This window comes from Pristiophorus japonicus, chromosome 1 (genome assembly GCF_044704955.1).
Source record: "Pristiophorus japonicus isolate sPriJap1 chromosome 1, sPriJap1.hap1, whole genome shotgun sequence".
Classification (NCBI taxonomy): Eukaryota; Metazoa; Chordata; class Chondrichthyes; family Pristiophoridae; genus Pristiophorus; species Pristiophorus japonicus.
In genome coordinates, this window is record NC_091977.1 from 12,968,894 (window position 1) to 12,986,484 (window position 17,591).

Consider the following 17,591-nt stretch of genomic DNA (forward strand, 5'->3'; position numbering starts at 1 on the left):
ACATGGTCCATCTCCAGCTCTTCCCTTCCCTTCCCTTCCTCGCCTTCACATGGTTCATCTCCAGCTCTTCCCTTCCCTTCCCTTCCTCACCTTCACATGGTCCATCTCCAGCTCTTCCCTTCCCTTCCCTTCCTCGCCTTCACATGGTCCATCTCCAGCTCTTCCCTTCCTTTCCTTTCCTCGCCTTCACATGGTCCATCTCCAGCTCCTCCCTTCCCTTCCTTTCCTCGCCTTCACATGGTCCATCTCCAGCTCTTCCCTTCCCTTCCTTTCCTCGCCTTCACATGGTCCATCTCCAGTTCCTCCCTTCCCTTCCTTTCCTCGCCTTCACATGGTCCATCTCCAGCTCTTCCCTTCCCTTCCCTTCCTCGCCTTCACATGGTCCATCTCCAGCTCTCCCCTTCCCTTCCCTTCCTCGCCTTCACATGGTCCATCTCCAGCTCTTCCCTTCCCTTCCCTTCCTCGCCTTCACATGGTCCATCTCCAGCTCTCCCCTTCCCTTCCTCGTCTTCACATGGTCCATCTCCAGCTCTTCCCTTCCCTTCCCTTCCTCGCCTTCACATGGTCCATCTCCAGCTCTTCCCTTCCCTTCCTTTCCTCGCCTTCACATGGTCCATCTCCAGCTCTCCCCTTCCCTTCCTCACCTTCACATGGTCCATCTCCAGCTCTCCCCTTCCCTTCCTTTCCTCGCCTTCACATGGTCCATCTCCAGCTCTTCCCTTCCCTTCCCTTCCTCGCCTTCACATGGTCCATCTCCAGCTCTTCCCTTCCCTTCCTCGCCTTCACATGGTCCATCTCCAGCTCTTCCCTTCCCTTCCTCGCCTTCACATGGTCCATCTCCAGCTCTTCCCTTCCCTTCTTCGCCTTCACATGGTCCATCTCCAGCTCTCCCCTTCCCTTCCCTTCCTCGCCTTCACATGGTCCATCTCCAGCTCTTCCCTTCCCTTCCTCGCCTTCACATGGTCCATCTCCAGCTCTCCCCTTCCTTTCCCTTCCTCGCCTTCACATGGTCCATCTCCAGCTCTCCCCTTCCCTTCCTCGTCTTCACATGGTCCATCTCCAGCTCTTCCCTTCCCTTCCCTTCCTCGCCTTCACATGGTCCATCTCCAGCTCTTCCCTTCCCTTCCTTTCCTCGCCTTCACATGGTCCATCTCCAGCTCTCCCCTTCCCTTCCTCACCTTCACATGGTCCATCTCCAGCTCTCCCCTTCCCTTCCTTTCCTCGCCTTCACATGGTCCATCTTCAGCTCTTCCCTTCCCTTCCCTTCCTCGCCTTCACATGGTCCATCTCCAGCTCTCCCCTTCCCTTCCCTTCCTCGCCTTCACATGGTCCATCTCCAGCTCTTCCCTTCCCTTCCTCGCCTTCACATGGTCCATCTCCAGCTCTCCCCTTCCTTTCCCTTCCTCGCCTTCACATGGTCCATCTTCAGCTCTTCCCTTCCCTTCCCTTCCTCGCCTTCACATGGTCCATCTCCAGCTCTTCCCTTCCCTTCCTCGCCTTCACATGGTCCATCTCCAGCTCTCCCCTTCCTTTCCCTTCCTCGCCTTCACATGGTCCATCTCCAGCTCTTCCCTTCCTTTCCTCGCCTTCACATGGTCCATCTCCAGCTCTTCCCTTCCCTTCCTCGACTTCACATGGTCCATCTCCAGCTCTTCCCTTCCCTTCCCTTCCTCGACTTCACATGGTCCATCTCCAGCTCTCCCTTTCCTTTCCTCGCCTTCACATGGTCCATCTCCAGCTCTCTCCTTCCTTTCCTCGCCTTCACATGGACCATCTCCAGCTCTTCCCTTCTCTTCCTCGACTTCACATGGTCCATCTCCAGCTCTCCCCTTCCTTTCCTCGCCTTCACATGGTCCATCTCCAGCTCTTCCCTTCCCTTCCTCGACTTCACATGGTCCATCTCCAGCTCTTCCCTTCCCTTCCCTTCCTCGACTTCACATGGTCCATCTCCAGCTCTCCCCTTCCTTTCCTCGCCTTCACATGGTCCATCTCCAGCTCTTCCCTTCCCTTCCTCGACTTCTCAGTCTCCATTTCCGGGGATCGGCTATCGACGAATATCCACTATAATATCTCCCACAGCTACACTTCCTCCCATGCCACTTCTCGTGAGGACTCTATTCCATTCTCCCATTTTCTCCATCTCCATTGCATCTGTTCTGACGATGCCACATACACTGCTCCGACACATCTTCCTTTTTCCTCAACTAAGGATTCTCTTCACCCGTAGTTGACATGGCCCTCGACCGTGTCTGTTCCATTTCCGCAATTCTGCTCTCACCCCTTCTGCTGCCTCCCAGCACCAGGATAGGATTCTCTTTATCCTCACCTTCCACCCCACCATCCTTCACGTTCAGCAGATCATCCTTCATCATTTCCGTCACCTTCAGCGTGATCCCACCAACAAACACATCTTTCCCTCCCCTTTCAGCATTCTGAAGGGACCATTCCCTCCACGACACCCGGGTCACTCCTCATTCACCCCCAATAGCCCCACCCTTACCCACAACAAATTCCCGTGCAAGCGCAGGAGATGCAATACCTGCCCTTTTATCTCCTCCCTTCCCACAATCCAGGGCCCCAAAATCTCCTTCCAGGAGAAACAGTGATTTACTTGTACTTCTTTCATAGAATCATAGAATGGTTACTGCATAGAAGGAGGCCATTTGGCCCTTCGAGCCCGTGCTGGCTCTCTACAATAGCAATTCAGCTAGTCCCACTCCATTGGCTTCAAATTTCTGGCAAGACTATTATGTGGCACTTTATAAAACACCTTTTGGAAGTCCATGTAAACTACGTCAACCGCTTTGCCCTCATCAATCCTCCCTGTTACCTCATCAAAAAACTCAATCAAGTTGGTTAAACATGATTTGCCTTTAACAAATCCGTGCTGGCTTTCCTTAATTAATCCACACTTGTCCAAGTGACTGTTAACTTTGTCCCTGATTATTGTTTCTGTAAAGTCCAGTCCCCACAGTACAGATTCACATGAGGCATGTAGTGAAGTCAAGGTCACTCTGGACCTGCACCTTTATTTCACAGCTCTGGAATGCTGCACTTGCCTGAGACCTGTCCTTATATACCTGTCTCTTGCAAGTGCACCCCTGGTGGTAAGATATGCTGTTGGTTACAGGTCATATCTTATTACAGTCATATATAGTATGTTCGGATACAGTTATATATAATAATGTAAGATACATGACATCACCCTCCCCCAAGGTCTTATTGTCTTTATAGGTTCAGTCTCTCAGGTGGTCTACGCTCTCGCATGGAGCGTCTGAGTTGTGGTTCAGTTATTTGCCTTGGTGTCTGTTTTTCTTTGGGTGTGGTTGCTGGTATCTCGCCTGGGCTGTCTGTTTTGATTGGTGTAATTGTTGTTGACTTGCCTGGGCTGTCTGTTGGGATTGCCCTTTCCTCAGGTTGTTCCCTCTGTCTGTCCACCAGGTGTGGTGCGAGTTCCACATTGTAGTCTGACTCTGGTTCCGCAGTGTTGTTGGTAAATCTGTTTTTGACTTGGCCAACATGCCTCCGGCAGGTTTTGCCATTGTCCATTTGTACTACCAGTAGCCTGTTTCCTTCCTTGCCCGTTACTGTCCCTGCAAGCCATTTGGGACCCCTGCCATAGTTTAGTACAAACACTTTGTCCCCTATCTCATTCCATCTCCTCCTCGAGATTCTGTCTTGGTACTCAGTCAGCTTACGGCGCTTTGCCTCAACGATTTCGTGTATGTCTGGGAGGATTAATGAGAGCCTTGTTTTTAAAGTCCTTTTCATCAACAGTTGCGCGGGGGGAGATCCCAGTCAGTGAGTGCGGACGAGATCTGTATGCCAGCAGCAGTTACGACAGGCGACCCTGCAGCGTGGGACCTTGGATTTTAAGCATGCCTTGTTTAATGATTTGCACTGCTCTCTCCACCTGGCCGTTGGAGGCCGGCTTGAACGGTACCATCTTGACATGATTTATGCCGTGGTCAATTATAAAGTCTTGGAATTCTGTGCTGGTGAAGCCCGGGACCATTGTCACTGACCAATATGTCAGGGATTCCGTGCGTTGCAAACATGGTTGCGAGGCTCTCCACAGTGGTGGAGGTTGTGCTCGAGTTTAAAATGGTGCATTCGATCCACTTTGAAAATGCATCTATAACTGTGAGGAACATTTTGCCCATGAATGGGCCCACATAGTCTACGTGTACCCGTGACCACGGTTTGGTAGGCCAGGGCCAGGGGCTCAGGGGAGCCTCCGTGGGGGCATTGCTGAGTTGGGCACAAATGGTGCACCTTAGAACGCAGAGCTCCAAGTCCGCATCAATACCAGGTCACCAGACGTGGGATTTGGCTATAGCCTTCATGAGAACGATCCCCGGGTGCTCGCGGTGGAGCTCCCGGACAAATGCCTCTCTGCCTCGCAGAGGCATGACTACTCGGCTGCCCCACATCAGGCAGTCTGCTTGTAGTGATAGCTCATGCATGCGCCTGTGAAAGGGTTTTAATTCCTCGGGGCAGGCATCGCGAGCCTCTGCTCAGTCACCGGTTAGGACACATCTTTTTACTAAGGATAACGCGGGGTCGCTGGCCGTCCAGGATCTGATTTGGCGAGCCGTCATGGGCGAACCTGTGGACTCAAAGGCATTGATTGCCATGACTATCTCACAGTCCTGTTCGTCAGACCCTTCCGTGGTCGCCAGGGGTAGCCTGCTGAGCGCGTCGGCACAGTTGTCTGTGCCTGGTCTGTGCCTTATGGTATAGTCGTAGGACGCCAGCATGAGTGCCCACCGTTGAATTCGCACTGAAGCTTTGGCGTTTATTGCCTTGCTCTCGAATTGGAGGGACGTGAGGGGCTTGTGGTCGGTTTCTAACACGAACTTAGCCCCACCAGTGTGCTCAACTCCTCAAACGACTTGCTTGCTGGCTTCTCGGGTGCCAACAGATCCTTCATTAAAGCGTATGTTTTCGAGCCACAGCTGGTCAAGAGATGGGCTCTTCTCTTGTCTGCCTTATCGTCGCCTAACCAGTCTTTGGTTACAAAGCTTTGCTGGAGCCTTTCTATAAAGTCCTCCCAATTGTCTCCCGCATTGTACTTTTCATCTGATCCGTTGTTCGACTTTCTGTGGATTCTGTAATCCCATAACTCGTCGCCGCTGTAAAGTCCTGTCCCCTCAGTACAGATTCACACGAGGCATGTAGTGAAGTCAAGGTCACTCTGGACCTGCACCTTTATTTCACAGCTCTGGAATGCTGCACTTGCCTGAGACCTGTCCTTATATACCTGTCTCTTGCAAGTGCTACCCTGGTGGTAAGGTATGCTGGTGGTTACAGGTCATATCTTATTACAGTCATGTATAGCATGTTAGGATACAGTTATATATAATAATGTAAGATACATGACAGTTTCTAAAAGCTTCCCAACTACCGAGGTGAAATTGACTGGCCTGTTGCTGCTGGGTTTATCCTTACACCTTTTTTTAAACAAGGGGTAACATTTTCAATTCTCCAGTTTCTGGCACTACCCCGTATCTAAATAGCATTTGAAGATTATGGCAGTACATCCGTAATTTCCTCCTTAACTTCCCTCAGCATCCTAGAAACATAGAAACATAGAAAATAGGTGCAGGAGTAGGCCATTCTGTCCTTCGAGCCTGCACCACCATTCAATAAGATCATGGCTGATCATTCCCTCAGTACCCCTTGTTGTATATCTGTAAAGCATGCACTCCCATGTTCCACCACCAGGGAGCGCATCCCCTGAAGTCCCAAGGGATCCCAGCATCCCTTGGGAGCACTGTATATAAGCCGGCCCCTAAGGCCTGTTCCTCCCTCTGGAGGTCTCAATAAAGACTGAGGTCACCGTTACTTTAACCTCCCTGTGTGCAGTCTCATCTGTGTTAGGAACACCACACCCCTTTCCTGCTTTCTCTCCATACCCCTTGATCCCTTTAGCCGTAAGGGCCATATCTAACTCCCTTCCAAAACCAATGTGTCGAGGAACCAACTAGAGCGCTGACCATCCTAAACTGGGTGATGTGTAATGAGAAAGGACTAATTAGCATTCTTGTTGTGCGAGGCCCCTTGGGGAAGAGTGACCATAAAATGGTAGAATTCTTTATTAAGATGCAGAGTGACACAGTTAATTCAGAGACGAGGGTCCTGAACTTAAGGAAAGGTAACTTCGATGGTATGAGGCGTGATTTGGCTAGAATAGACTGGCAAATGATACTCAAAGGGTTGCGGTGGATAGGCAATGGCAAACATTTAAACACCACATGGATGAACTTCAACAATTGCAATCCCTGTCTGGAGTCAAAATAAACCGGGAAGGTGGCTGAACCATGACAAACAAGGGAAATTAAGGATAGTGTTAAATCCAAGAAAGAGACATATAAATTGGCCAGAAAAAGCAGCAAACTTGAGGACTGGGAGAAATTTAGAATTCAGCAGAGGAGGACAAAGGGTTTAATTAGGAGGGGGAAAATAGAGTATGAGAGGAAGCTTGCCGGAAACATAAAAACTGACTGCAAAAGCTTCTATAGATATGTGAAGAGAAAAAGATTAGTGAAGACAAGAGTAGGTCCCTGGCAGTCAGATTCAGGTGAATTTATGATGGGGAACAAAGAAATGGCAGACTAGTTAAACAAATACTTTGGTTCTGTCTTCACGAAGGAAGGCACAAATAACCTTCTGGAAATACCAGGGGACCGAGGGTCTAGTGAGAAGGAGGAACTGAAGGAAATCCTTATTAGGCAGGAAATTATGTTGAAGAAATTGATGGGATTGAAGGCCAATAAATCCCCGGGGCCTGATAGTCTACATCCCAGAGTATTTAAGGAAGTGGTCCGAGAAATAGTGGATGCATTGGTGATCATTTTCCAACAGTCTATCGACTCTGAATCAATTCCTATGGACTGGAGGGTAGCTAATGCAACACCACTTTTTAAAAAAGGAGGGAGAGAGAAAACGGGTAATTATATACCGGTTAGCCTGACATCAGTAGTGGGGAAAATGTTGGAATCAATTATTAAAGATGAAATAGCAGCGCATTTGGAAAGCAGTGACAGGATCGGTCCAAGTCAGCGTGGATTTATGAAAGGGAAATCATGCTTGACAAATCTTCTGGAATTTTTTGACAATGTAACTAGTAGAGTGGACAAGGGAGAACCAGTGGATGTAGTGTATTTGGACTTTCAAAAGGCTTTTGACAAGGTCCCACACAAGAGATTGGTGTGCAAAATTAAAGCACATGGTATTGGGGGTAATGTACTGATGTGGATAGAGAACTGGTTGGCAGTCAGGAATCAGAGAGTCGGGATAAACGGGTCATTTTCAGAATGGCAGGCAGTGACTAGTGGGGTGCCGCAGGGCTCAGTATTGGGACCCCAGCTATTTACAACATACATTAATAATTTAGATGAAGAAATGGAGTGTAATAGCTCCAGGTTTGCAGATGACACTTAGCTGGGTGGCAGTCTGAACTATGAGGAGGATGCTAAGAGGCTGCAGGGTGACTTGGACAGGTTCGGTGAGTGGGCAAATGCATGGCAGATGCAGTATAATGTGGATAAATGTGAGGTTATCCACTTTGGTGGCAAAAATACGAAGGCAGAATATTATCTGAATCGCGGCAGATTAGGAAAAGGGGAGCTGCAACAAGACCTGGGTGTCATGGTACATCAGTCATTGAAAGTTGGCATCCAGGTACAGCAGGCGGTGAAGAAGGTAAATGAAATGTTGGCCTTCACAGCTAGGGGATATGAGTATAGGAGCAGGGAGGTCTTACTGCAGTTGTACAGGGCCTTGGTGAGGCCTCACCTGGAATATTGTGTTCAGTTTTGGTCTCCTAATCTGAGGAAGGAAGTTCTTGCTATTGAGGGAGTGCAGCGAAGGTTCACCAGACTGATTCCTGGGATGGCAGGACTGACGTATGAGGAGAGACTAGATCGATTGGGCCTGTATGCACTGGAGTTTAGAAGGATGAGAGGGGATCTCATAGAAACATATCAAATTCTGATGGGACTGGATAGGTTAGATGCAGGAAGAATGTTCTCGATGTTGGGGAAGTCCAGAAGCAGGGCACACAGTCTAAGGATGAGGGGTAGGCCATTTACATAAGAACATAAGAACATAAGAATTAGGAACAGGAGTACGCCATCTAGCTCCTCGAGCATGCTCCACCATTCAAAAAGATCATGGCGAATCTGGCCGTGGACTCAGCTCCACTTACCCGTCCGCTCCCCATAACCCTTAATTCCCTTATTGGTTAAAAATCTATCCATCTGTGATTTGAATGTATTCAATGAGCTAGCCTCAACTGCTTCCTTGGGCAGAGAATTCCAGATTCACAACCCTCTGGGAGAAGAAATTCCTTCTCAACTCGGTTTTCAATTGGCTCCCCCGTATTTTGAGGCTGTGCCCCCTAGTTCTAGTTTCCCTGACCAGTGGAAACAAACTCTCTGCCTCTATCTTGTCGATCCCTTTCATTATTTTCAATGTTTCTACAAGATCACCCCTCATCCTCTGAACTCCAACGAGTAAAGACCCAGTCTACTCAATCTATCATCATAAGGTAACCCCCTCATCTCCGGAATCAGCCTAGTGAATCGTCTTTGTACCCCCTCCAAAGCTAGTATATCCTTCCTTAAGTCAGGTGACCAAAACTGCACGCAGTACTCCAGGTGCGGCCTCACCAATACCCTGTACAGTTGCAGCAGGACCTCCCTGCTTTTGTACTCCATCCCTCTCGCAATGAAGGCCAACATTCCATTCGCCTTCCTGATTACCTGCTGCACCTACAAACTAACCTTTTGGGATTGATGCACAAGGACCCCCAGGTCCCTCTGTTGTAATTTCTCCCAATTCAAATAATATTCCCTTTTACTGTTTTTTTTCCAAAGTGGATGACCTCACATTTTCCGACATTATATTCCATCTGCCAAACCTTGCCCATTCGCTTAGCCTATCCAAATCTCTTTGCAGCCTCTCTGTGTCCTCTACACAACCCGCTTTCCAACTAATCTTTCTGTCATCTGCAAATGTTGTTACACTATACTCTGTCCCCTCTTCCAGGTCATCTATGTATATTGTAAACAGTTGTGGTCCCAGCACCGATCCCTGTGGCACACCACTAACCACGGATTTCCAACTCGAAAAGGATCCATTTATCCCGACTCTCTGCTTTCTGTTGGCAAGCCAATTCTCGATCCATGCTAATACATTTCCTTTGACTCCGCGTACCTTTATCTTCTGCAGTAACCTTTTGTGTGGCACCTTATCGAATGCCTTTTGGAAATCTAAATATACCACATCCATCGGTACACCTCTATCCACCATGCTCGTTATATCCTCAAAGAATTCCAGTAAATTAGTTAAACATGATTTCCCCTTCATGAATCCATGTTGCGTCTACTCGATTGCACTATTCCTATCTAGATGTCCCGCTATTTCTTCCTTAATGATAGCTTCAAGCATTTTCCCCACTACAGATATTAAACTAACCGGCCTATAGTTACCTGCCTTTTGTCTGCCCCCTTTTTTAAACAGAGGCGTTACATTAGCTGCTTTCCAATCCGCTGGTACCTCCCCAGAGTCCAGAGAATTTTGGTAGATTATAACGAATGCATCTGCTATAACTTCCGCCATCTCTTTTAATACCCTGGGATGCATTTCATCAGGACCAAGGGACTTGTCTACCTTGAGTCCCATTAGCCTGTCCAGCACTACCTCCCTAGTGATAGTGATTGTCTCAAGGTCCTCCCTTCCCACATTCCCGTGACCAGCAATTTTTGAAATGGTTTTTGTGTCTTCCACTGTGAAGACCGAAGCAAAATAATTGTTTAAGGTCTCAGCCATTTCCACATTTCCCATTATTAAATCCCCCTTCTCATCTTCTGAGGGACCAACATTTACTTTAGTCACTCTTTTCCGTTTTATATATCGGTAAAAGCTTTTACTATCTGTTTTTATGTTTTGCGCAAGTTTACTTTCGTAATCTATCTTTCCTTTCTTTATTGCTTTCTTAGTCATTCTTTGCTGTTGTTTAAAATTTTCCCAATCTTCTAGTTTCCCACTAACTTTGGCCACCTTATACACATTGGTTTTTAACTTGATACTCTCCTTTATTTCCTTGGTTATCCACGGCTGGTTATCCCTTCTCTTACCGATCTTCTTTTTCACTGGAATATATTTTTGTTGAGCACTATGAAAGAGCTCCTTAAAAGTCCTCCACTGTTCCTCAATTGTGCCACCGTTTAGTCTGTGTTCCCAGTCTACTTTAGCTAACTCTGCCCTCATCCCACTGTAGTCCCCTTTGTTTAAGCATAGTACGCTCGTTTGAGACACTACTTCCTCACCCTCAATCTGTATTACAAATTCAACCATACTGTGATCACTCATTCCGAGAGGATCTTTTACTCGGAGATCGTTTATTATTCCTGTCTCATTACACAGGACCAGATCTAAGATAGCTTGCTCCCTTGTAGGTTCTGTAACATACTGTTCTAAGAAACAATCCCGTATGCATTCTATGAATTCCTCCTTCAGGCTACCCCGTGCGATTTGATTTGACCAATCGATGTGTAGGTTAAAATTCCCCATGATTACTGCCGTTCCTTTTTCACATGCCTCTATTATTCCTTTGATTATTATCCGCCCCACCATGAAGTTATTATTTGGGGGCCTATAAACTACGCCCACCAATGACTTTTTCCCCTTACTATCTCTAATCTCTACCCACAATGATTCAACATTTTGTTCATTAGAGCCAATATCATCTCTCACAACTGCCCTGATATCATCCTTTATTAACAGAGCTACCCCACCTCCTTTCCCTTCTTGTCTATCCTTCCGAATTGTCAGATACCCCTGTATGTTTAATTCCCAGTCTTGGCCACCCTGCAACCATATTTCTGTAATGGCCACCAAATCATACCCATTTGTAATGATTTGTGCCATCAACTCATTTACTTTATTTCGAATGCTGCGTGCGTTTAGGTAGAATGTTTTAATACTCGTTTTTAAACCACGATTTTTAGTTTTGACCCCTCCTGCAGCCCCTTTATATTCATGCATATTGTCCCTTCCTGTCACCTTGTGGTTTACACTTACCCCAGTGCTACTCTGCACTGTTGCCTCCTGCCTTGTACATTCTTTCTTGGGGTCCTGTTCATCTGAGCTCTCACCCACTCTAACTAGCTCAGAGCCCTCTCCTGGGTTACGAATACTCCTCACATTGAGGCACCGAGCTTTCAGGCTTGCCGTTTTATTACACTTTGACCCTTTAGAATTTTGCTGTACATTGGCCCTTTTTCTTTTTTGCCTTGGGTTTCTCTGCCCTCCACTTTTACTCATCTCCTTTCTGTCTTTTGCTTTTGTATCCATTTTGTTTCCCTCTGTCTCCCTGCATTGGTTTCCATCCCCCTGCCATATTAGTTTAACCCCCCCCCCAACAGCACTAGCAAACACTTAGGACTGAGCTGAGGAGAAACTTCTTCACTCAGAGAGTTGTTAACCTGTGGAATTCCCTACCACAGAGAGTTGTTGATGCCAGTTCATTAGATATATTCAAGAGGGAGTTAGATATGGCCCTTATGGCTAAAAGGATCAAGGGGTATGGAGAGAAAGCAGGAAAGGGGTACTGAGGTGAATGATCAGCCATGATCTTATTGAATGGTGGTGCAGGCTCGAAGGGCCGAAAGGCCTACTTCTGCACCTATTTTCTATATTTTTATGTTTCTATGTTTGCAGCCGTGCATTCATCTGGTCTCTCCTCTTCCTTCTATACTCACTAGCTCATGGCACCAGGAATAATCCGGAGATTACTATCTTTGGGGTCCTGCTTTTTAATCTCTTTCCTAGCTCCCTGAAAACTGCCTGCAGGACCTCACCCCTCTTTCTAGTTATGTCATTGATCCCAATAGGAACCACAATCTCTGGCTGTTCTCCCTCCCTCCTTTGAATGACCTGGAGCCGATCAGTGACATCCTTGACTCTGGCCCAAGGCACGCAACATACCATCCTAGAATCACCTCACGCCTGTCTGTTCCCCTAACTACCTGCTACCACTATTATTTTCCCGATCTTCCTCCTTCCCTGCTGCACAGCTGAGTCACAAGTGCAGTGGACTTGGCTCTGGCTGTACTTACCAAAGGAACCATTGCCCTCACCAGTATTCGGTACTGAATACTGGTTGGAGAGCGAGATGCACTCAGGGGGCTCCTGCATTATCTGCCTGGTCCTCCTTGTCTGTCTGGCGGTCACCCATTCCCACTCTGCCTGAACACCCTTAGGCTGCGGAGTGACCACCTCCTGAAACATGCCACCTCGTAGCTCTCAGCCTCGCAGATGCACCGCAGTGAATCCAGCTGCTGCTCAAGCTCTGAAACCTGGAGCTCCACCTCCTCCAGCTGACAATATTTCCTGCACACATGGTTATCCAGGACACTGAAAGCTGGGACAATGAAACTGGGCAGAAAGAAGGGGTAGCAGTGGGACAGCATTTTGGTGCAAGTGATCATAATTCAGTTGGATTTAAGGTAGTTATGGAAAAGGACAAAGATAGACCAGGAGTAAAAGTTCTCAATTGTCGAAAAGCCAATTTTGCTCAGCTGAGATGGGATTTAGCCAAAGTGGACTGAAAACAGCTACTTGAAGGTAAATTAGTGTCAGAGCAGTGGGAGGCATTCAAGGAGGAGATGCTGGGGGTTCAGAGCAAATATGTTTCTTAAAGAAAAAGGGTGGGATTAACAAATCTAGAGCCCCTGGATGTCAAGGGACATACAAAGTAGGATAAAGAGAAAAAGGGAGCTTATGACAGATACCAAGGGCTCATTACTGCAGAAACCCTGGAGGGGTAATTGCAGGGGTGCAATTTAAAAGGATATTAGGAAAGTAAAATCAAGGAAAACCCAAAGATTTTTTATCAATACATTAAGAGCAAGAGGGTAACTAGAGAAAGAGTGAGGTCTATTAGCGACCATAAAGGTAATCTGTGTGTGGAGGCAGAAGATGTGGGTTGGGTTCTTAATGAATACTTTGTGTCAGTTTTCACAAAAGAAAGGGGTGATGCAGACATTGCAATCGGAGGAGTGTGAAATATTAGATGAAATAAGTGTAGTGAGAGAGAAAGTATTAAGGGCTTAGCAGCTTTGAAAGTGAATAAATCCCCAGGCCTGGATGAAATATATCTCAGGCTATTGAACGAAGCAATAGTGGGAATAGCAGAGGCTCTGACCATAATTTTCCAAATTTCTAAAGCTACAGGTGTAGGACTGGAGGACTGCTAATGTTGTTCCTTTGTTTAAAAAGGGATAGACCGAGTAATTACAGGCCAGTCAGCCTAACCTTGGAGGTGGGAAAATTATTGGAAAAATTCCTGAGGGACAGGATAAATCTTAATTTGGAAAGACGTGGATTAATCAAGGACAGCCAGCAGGGATTTGTTAATGGAAGGACGTGTCTGACTAACTTGATTGAATTTTTTGAGGAGGTAACCAGGAGGGTCGATGAGGGCAGTGCGTATAATGTAGTGTATATGGATTTTAGCAAGGCTTTTGATAAGGTCCCACATAGCAGACTGGTCACGAAAGTAATAGCCCATGGGATCCAGAGCAAAGTTGCAAGTTGGATCCAAAATTGGCTCAGAGGAAGGCAGCAAAGGGTAATGGTTGATGGGTGTTTTTGTGACTGGATGGCTGTATCCAATGGGGTTCCGCAGGGCTCAGTGCTGGGTCCTTTGCTTTTTGTGGTATACATCAATGACTTGGACCCAAATGCTGGGGGTATGATTAAGAAGTTTGCAGATGACACTAAAATAGGCTGTGTGGTGATTTTGAAGAAGAAAGCTGCGGACTGCAGGAAGATATCAATGTACTGGTCAGGTGGGCAGAACAGTGGCAAATGGAATTTAATCCAGATAAATGTGAGGTAATGCATCTGGGGAAGTCTAACAAGGAAAGGGAATACACGTTAAATGGTGCGACACTGAAAAGGTCCACAGATCCCTGAAAGTAGCAGGCCAGGTAGATAAGGTGGTTAAGAAGGCATATGGAATGCTTGCCTTTATTAGTCGAGGCATGGAATACCACAGCAAGGAGAATGTGCTTGAACTGTATAAAACACGGTTAGGCCACAGCTGGAGTACTGTATGCAGTTCTGGTCACCACATTACAGGAAGGATGTGATTGCACTGGAAAGGGCGCAGAGGAGATTCACAAGAATGTTGCCTGGACTGGAGAATTTTGGCTATGAGGAAAGATTGGAGATGCTGGGTCGGTTTTCTTTGGAACAGAGGAGGCTTAGTGGAGACTTGTTGAGGTGTGTAAAATTATGAGGGGCCTGGATAGAGTGGATAGGAAGGACTTATTTCCCTTGACAGAGGGGTCAACAACAAGGGGACATAGAATTAAAGTAATTGCGGGGAGGTTCAGAGGAGATGTGAGGGGAAATTTATTTCTTCACCCAGAGGGTTGTGGGGGTCTGGAACTCAAGGCCTGAAAGGGTGGTAGAGGCAGAAACCCTCACCACATACAAAATACTTGGATGTGCGCTTAAAGTGCCGTAACCTACAGGGCTACGAACCTAGAGCTGGAAAGTGGGATTAGGCTGGGTAGCTCTTGGTCGGCCAGCACAGACACGATGGGCCGAATGGCCTCCTTCCATGCTGTAAATTTCTATAATTATATGAAGTGTGACGTAATGCATTTAGGAAGGTCAAGGCAAGGGAATACACATTAGATGGTGGGACACTGAGAAGTGTAATGGAACAAAGGAACTTTGAAGTGCAGGTCCACAGATCCCTGAAGGTAGCAGGCCAGGTAGATAAGGTTGTTAAGAAGGCAGACGGAATACTTGCCATTATTAGCCAAGGCATAGAATATAAGAGCAGGGAGGTAATGCTTGAACTGTATAAAACACTAGTTAGGCCACAGCTAGAGTACTGCGTGCAGTTCAGGTCACCACATTACAGGAAAGATGTGATTGCACTAGAGAGAGTACGGAGGAGATTTACGAGAATGTTGCATGGACTGGAGAATTTAAGCTATGAGGAAAGATTGGATAAGTTGGGTTTGTTTTCTTTGGAACAGAGGACGCTGAGGGGGGACCTTATTGAGATGTAAAAAATTATGGGGGGTTGATAGAGTGGATAGGAAGGATCTATTTCCCTTAGCAGAGGGGTCAACAACCAGGGGCATGGATTTAAATCATTGCGGGGAGGTTTAGAGGAGATAGCAGGGGAAATGCCTTCAGCCAGAAGGTGGTGGGTGTGTGAAGCTCACTGCCTGAAAGGGTGGTCGGGGCAAAAACCCTCACCACGTTTAAAAAGTACTTGGATGTGCACTTGAAGAGCTGTAACCTACAGGGCTGTGGACCTAAGGCTGGATTAGGCTGGATAGGTCTTTGTGGGCCAGTGCTATCCTGTCGCTAAGGTCATTGACCTGAAAGGTTAGCTCTGTTTCTCTATCCACAGATGCTAGGGACAAAGAAATGGCAGACCAGTTGCACAAATACTTTAGTTCTGTCTTCACAAAGGAAGACACAAATAACCTTCCGGAAATACTAGGGGATCAAGGATCTAGTGAGAAGGAGGAACTGAAGGAAATCCTTATTAGGCGTGAAATTGTGTTAAGGAAATTGAGGGGATTGAAGGCCAATAAATCCTCGGGGCCTGATAGTCTGCATCCCAGAGTACTTAAGAAAGTGGCCATAGAAATAGTGGATGCATTGGTGATCATTTTTCAATAGTCTATCGACGCTGAATCAGTTCCTATGGACTGGAGGGTAGCTAATATAACACCACTTTTAAAAAAAGGAGGGAGAGAGAAAACAGTTAATTATGGACCAGTTAGCCTCACATCAGTAGTGGGGAAAATATTGGAATCAATTATTAAAGATGAAATAGCAGCACATTTGGAAAGCAGTGACAGGATCGGTCCAAGTCAGCATGGATTTATGAAAGGGAAATTATGCATGCAGTGCAAAATGAAAGCACATGGTATCGGGGGTAATTTGCTGATGTGGATAGAGAACTGGTTGGCAGACAGGAAGCAGAGAGTCGGGATAAACGGGTCCTTATCAGAATGGCAGGCAGTGACTTAGTGGGGTGCCGCAGGGCTCAGTGCTGGGACTGTAGCTATTTACAATCTACATCAATGATTTGACGAAGAAATTGAATGTAATATTTCCAGGTTTGCAGATGACACTAAGCTGGGTGGCAGCGTGAGCTGTGAGGAGGATGCTAAGAGGCTGCAGGGTGACTTGGGACAGGTTACGTGAGTGGGCAAATGAATGGTGCAGAGAGCAAAATTCACCAGAACCGCCCCTCCCCCCACCCCCCCCCCCCCCCCCCCCCCACCGTGTTTGGGCTCATTCAAAAGGAAATTTAATTTGGGACTATCTACCGAAAAGTTTGGAACTCTAAAGTGCTTATGGAAGAAACTAGAAACTTTAATAGAATTATGAACTTTTACAAGACAAATTCAAGCCTGTGGGCAGACCTAGGGAACAAAAGAAGCCCACTTGATTTTTGGAACTGTCTGGGTGTGAGGACTGAGTTAATCTATCTGGAAGAATGAGGATTTGAAAATCTTCCTCTACAAGAGACATTACCATCACAGTATCACCCAGAGATAGCACCCCATCAACATGGATTGAGACAAACCATTTCAGCATATACATCACAAAGAGGCCCAATCCAGCCTCTATGCAAAAGACTTAGCACAAAAGGACATTGCAATTACCAAACTAATATTTCCATCAGGAAACAGTTTTCGAACATCAACCCACCCAAGACATATCAACTTTAACGAGCCTGACAAAATATTACAAAGAAAAACCAAGCCCGCCAAAATTATACAAAGGATTGTGAACAGATTGGGCGGCAAGATCAGAACACTGAAATCGTACAACTGGCCACTGTTTTCAACAGAGAGAGAGAGAGGAGAAGAGAGAGAGAGACGAGAGACAGGAGAGACTCTCCAGCCTTGAAATCCTGAAGGAAGGAAGAACATTACCATCTACCATTAACTATCAAAAGGATTGGTAAGCATAGTCCCTACCTGCCCTGGAGTCTAACCTATCTAGAATTAGGTATTGGGAGGTGAGAGGTATAATTTTACTGAAAACCTCTTTGAATGTGTAGTGCATGGTACTTTATTAGAGTGATTATAAGTTTGACCTTGTACCTTTCCTTGTATTGTTCTTAGTCAGAGTGATTGTAAGTTTGGCCGTGTATTTTCTTAAGCCTGTATTACTTTGACTGTAATAAAAACAAAGTTCTTTGCATCAAACCAGTGTCCTCTGCACTTATGTCACACCCCCCAAATAAATCCAGAGTACAGAACCCAAGGGAGGGGGAGCGATTCGAAACTGCTCAAGTTGGTCAGAAGGGAACCTGACCCCCTCATAGAGACCACAACACCTCCCACCCCCTTACAAAATGGCGACCACGGCAGGACTCTGGTACACGTTGTGTGATGTGGAGAGCGCTGGTTTGGGGCAAAGAACCTAAATGGAGGAGAGGATTTCCTTCTATGTGTATAAGAAAGTGAATGTAATTAAGGAATGGGTGCTTAGTCTATTGCGTGCTGAGCGTCCGGCTGACGCTGCAG